A 5,000-nucleotide genomic window follows, 5' to 3' on the forward strand; every position below is an offset into this window, starting at 1 on the left:
ACTTCCAGGGGGGTGCTCTGGCGCGCCCAGGCCGAAATAGGAGCACTATGGGCGGCCTGCCTCAGCACATTTGCCCCCCCCAAATCCTGGTTCTCAAAAATTTTCAAAGTCAACTTTTTTTGAATTATTTTCAGAGTGCCACTTCCAGGGGGGTGCTCTGGCGCGCCCAGGCCGAAATAGGAGCACTATGGGCGGCCTGCCTCAGCACATTTGCCCCCCCCCAAATCCTGGTTCTCCAAAAATTTCAAAGTCAACTTTTTTTGAAATATTTTCAGAGTGCCACCTCTGGAGCCTCTGCAGCGGGGGCTCTCGCCTGCCTGGTCACCCGTCATTCATTTCAATGGGGGGGGGGGGGGGGGGGCCGGGGGGATATGGACGCCTGGTCACCCGGCATTCATTTCAATGGGGAGATTGGAGCCCTGGGCATCCGGCCTTCATTTCAATGGGGGATTTGGACGTCTGGTCACCCGCCATTCATTTCAATGGGGAGATTGGAGCCCTGGGCACCCGGCCTTCATTTCAATGGGGGATTTGGACGCCTGGTCACCCGCCATTCATTTCAATGGGGGGATTTGGACGCCTGGTCACCCGGCATTCTTTCAATGGGGAGATTGGAGCCCTGGGCATCCGGCCTTCATTTCAATGGGGGATTTGGACGCCTGGTCACCCGCCATTCATTTCAATGGGGAGATTGGAGCCCTGGGCACCCGGCCTTCATTTCAATGGGGGATTTGGACGTCTGGTCACCCGCCATTCATTTCAATGGGGAGATTGGAGCCCTGGGCACCCGGCCTTCATTTCAATGGGGGATTTGGACGCCTGGTCACCCGCCATTCATTTCAATGGGGGGATTTGGACGCCTGGTCACCCGGCCTTCATTTCAATGGGGGATTTGGACGCCTGGTCACCCGCCATTCATTTCAATGGGGAGATTGGAGCCCTGGTCACCCGGCCTTCATTTCAATGGGGGATTTGGACGCCTGGTCATTCGCCATTCATTTCACTGGGGAGATTGGAGCCCTGGGCACCCGGCCTTCATTTCAATGGGGGATTTGGACGCCTGGTCACCCGCCATTCATTTCAATGGGGAGATTGGAGCCCTGGGCACCCGGCCTTCATTTCAATGGGGGATTTGGACGCCTGGTCACCCGCCATTCATTTCACTGGGGAGATTGGAGCCCTGGGCACCCGGCCTTCATTTCAATGGGGGATTTGGACGCCTGGTCACCCGCCATTCATTTCACTGGGGAGATTGGAGCCCTGGGCACCCGGCCTTCATTTCAATGGGGGATTTGGACGCCTGGTCACCCGCCATTCATTTCACTGGGGAGATTGGAGCCCTGGGCACCCGGCCTTCATTTCAATGGGGGATTTGGACGCCTGGTCACCCGCCATTCATTTCAATGGGGAGATTGGAGCCCTGGGCACCCGGCCTTCATTTCAATGGGGGATTTGGACGCCTGGTCACCCGCCATTCATTTCAATGGGGGGATTTGGACGCCTGGTCACCCGGCCTTCATTTCAATGGGGGATTTGGACGCCTGGTCACCCGCCATTCATTTCAATGGGAAGATTGGAGCCCTGGTCAAGCCCTGAAGAGAGACGCTCTCCCCCTGGTCCATGGCGCTCTCCCCCTGGTCCATGGAGTCCCGCAAACGGCCATCATCAAGCCCCGAAGACAGGCGCTCTCCCACTGGTCCGTGGAGCCCCGAAGACACGCGCCAACAGCCAGCATCAAGCCCCCAAAGAGAGGCGCTCTCCCCCTGGTCCTTGGAGCCCCGCCGACGGCCAGCGACAAGCCCCGAAGTGAGGCGCTCTCCTCCTTGTTCGGCACATGCACGCACACACACCCCTCCGCACGAGCCCCTGTGCGCCCGGCGCGCCCGCAGTTGGAAGAAGGGAAAGAGGGGGAAGAGCTGGAAGTGCTGGAAGTGCTGGAAGTGCTGGAAGTGCTGGAAGTGCTGAAAGTGCTGAAAGTGCTGAAAGTAAAGGGGAAAGCGGACAGCGGCCAGCGGACAGCGGCCAGCGGACAGCGGCCAGCGGACAGCGGCGACAGGCCAAATGTGCTGAGGGCGGCCGCCTATAGTGCTCCTATTTCGGCTATGGCAGGCGCTCTCCCCCTGGTCCATGGCGCTTTCCCCCCGGTCCATGGAGCCCCGTCAACAGCCAGCAACAAGCCCCAAAGAGAGGCGCTCTCTCCCTGGTCCATGGAGCCCCGCCAACAGGCATCAAGCCCCGAAGAGAGGCACTCTCCCCCTGGTCCATGGCGCTCTCCCCCTGGTACATGGAGCCCCGCCAACAGCCAGCAACAAGCCCCGAAGAGAGGCGCTCTCCCCCTGGTCCATGGAGCCCCGCCAACAGGCATCAAGCCCCGAAGAGAGGCGCTCTCCCCCTTGTCCATGGCGCTCCAGGATGGGGGGGCCAAATGTGCTGAGGGCGGCCGCCCATAGAGCTCTTATTTCGGCTATGGCAGGCGAGAGCCCCCGCTGGAGGTGGCACTCTGAAAATATTTCGAAAAAAGTTGACTTTGAAAAATTTTGAGAACCAGGATTGGGGGGCCAAATGTGCTGAGGCAGGCCGCCTATAGTGCTCCTATTTCGGCTATGGCAGGCCCTCTCCCCCTGGTCCATGGCGCTCTCCCCCTGGTCCATGGAGCCCCGCCAACAGCCAGCAACAAGCCCCAAAGAGAGGCGCTCTCCCCCTGGTCCATGGAGCCCCGCCAACAGGCATCAAGCCCCGAAGAGAGACGCTCTCCTCCTTGTTCGGCACATGCACGCACACACACCCCTCCGCACGAGCCCCTGTGCGCCCGGCGCGCCCGCAGTTGGAAGAAGGGAAAGAGGGGGAAGAGCTGGAAGTGCTGCAAGTGCTGGAAGTGCTGGAAGTGCTGAAAGTGCTGAAAGTGCTGAAAGTAAAGGATAAAGCGGACAGCGGCCAGCGGACAGCGGCCAGCGGACAGCGGCGACAGGCCAAATGTGCTGAGGGCGGCCGCCTATAGTGCTCCTATTTCGGCTATGGCAGGCGCTCTCCCCCTGGTCCATGGCGCTCTCCCCCTGGTCCATGGAGCCTCGCCAACAGCCAGTAACAAGCCCCAAAGAGAGGCGCTCTCTCCCTGGTCCATGGAGCCCCGCCAACAGGCATCAAGCCCCGAAGAGAGGCACTCTCCCCCTGGTCCATGGCGCTCTCCCCCTGGTACATGGAGCCTCGCCAACAGCCAGCAACAAGCCCCGAAGAGAGGCGCTCTCCCCCTGGTCCATGGCGCTCCAGGATGGGGGGGCCAAATGTGCTGAGGGCGGCCGCCTATAGTGCTCTTATTTCGGCTATGGCAGGTGCTCTCCCCCTGGTCCATGGCGCTCTCCCCCTGGTCCATGGAGCCACGCCAACAGCCAGCAACAAGCCCCAAAGAGAGGCGCTCTCCCCCTGGTCCATGGAGCCCCGCCAACAGGCATCAAGCCCCGAAGAGAGGCGCTCTCCCCCTGGTCCATGGCGCTCCAGGATGGGGGGGCCAAATGTGCTGAGGGCGGCCGCCTATAGTGCTCTTATTTCGGCTATGGCAGGTGCTCTCCCCCTGGTCCATGGCGCTCTCCCCCTGGTCCATGGAGCCACGCCAACAGCCAGCAACAAGCCCCAAAGAGAGGCGCTCTCCCCCTGGTCCATGGAGCCCCGCCAACAGGCATCAAGCCCCGAAGAGAGGCGCTCTCCCCCTGGTCCATGGCGCTCCAGGATGGGGGGGCCAAATGTGCTGAGGGCGGCCGCCTATAGTGCTCTTATTTCGGCTATGGCAGGTGCTCTCCCCCTGGTCCATGGCGCTCTCCCCCTGGTCCATGGAGCCACGCCAACAGCCAGCAACAAGCCCCAAAGAGAGGCGCTCTCCCCCTGGTCCATGGAGCCCCGCCAACAGGCATCAAGCCCCGAAGAGAGGCGCTCTCCTCCTGGTCCATGGCGCTCCAGGATGGGGGGGCCAAATGTGCTGAGGGCGGCCGCCTATAGTGCTCTTATTTCGGCTATGGCAGGTGCTCTCCCCCTGGTCCATGGCGCTCTCCCCCTGGTCCATGGAGCCACGCCAACAGCCAGCAACAAGCCCCAAAGAGAGGCGCTCTCCCCCTGGTCCATGGAGCCCCGCCAACAGGCATCAAGCCCCGAAGAGAGGCGCTCTCCCCCTGGTCCATGGCGCTCCAGGATGGGGGGGCCAAATGTGCTGAGGGCGGCCGCCTATAGTGCTCTTATTTCGGCTATGGCAGGTGCTCTCCCCCTGGTCCATGGCGCTCTCCCCCTGGTCCATGGAGCCACGCCAACAGCCAGCAACAAGCCCCAAAGAGAGGCGCTCTCCCCCTGATCCATGGAGCCCCGCCAACAGGCATCAAGCCCCGAAGAGAGGCGCTCTCCTCCTGGTCCATGGCGCTCCAGGATGGGGGGGCCAAATGTGCTGAGGGCGGCCGCCCATAGTGCTCTTATTTCGGCTATGGCAGGCGAGAGCCCCCGCTGGAGGTGGCACTCTGAAAATATTTCGAAAAAAGTTGACTTTGAAAAAATTTGAGAACCAGGATTGGGGGGCCAAATGTGCTGAGGGCGGCCGCCTATAGTGCTCTTATTTCGGCTATGGCAGGTGCTCTCCCCCTGGTCCATGGCGCTCTCCCCCTGGTCCATGGAGCCCCGCCAACAGCCAGCAACAAGCCCCAAAGAGAGGCGCTCTCCCCCTGGTCCATGGAGCCCCGCCAATAGCCAGCAACAAGCCCCAAAGAGAGGCGCTCTCCCCCTGGTCCATGGAGCCCCGCCAACAGGCATCAAGCCCCGAAGAGAGGCGCTCTCCCCCTGGTCCATGGCGCTCTCCCCCTGGTCCATGGAGCCCCGCCAACAGCCAGCAACAAGCCCCAAAGAGAGGCGCTCTCCCCCTGGTCCATGGCGCTCCAGGATGGGGGGGCCAAATGTGCTCACTGAGGCCGCCCATGGCGCTCCTATTTCGGCTATGGCAGGCGAGAATCCCCCTGGGAAGTGGCACT

The sequence above is a fragment of the Vanacampus margaritifer genome, unplaced genomic scaffold, assembly GCF_051991255.1.
Source record: "Vanacampus margaritifer isolate UIUO_Vmar unplaced genomic scaffold, RoL_Vmar_1.0 HiC_scaffold_53, whole genome shotgun sequence".
Classification (NCBI taxonomy): domain Eukaryota; kingdom Metazoa; phylum Chordata; class Actinopteri; order Syngnathiformes; family Syngnathidae; genus Vanacampus; species Vanacampus margaritifer.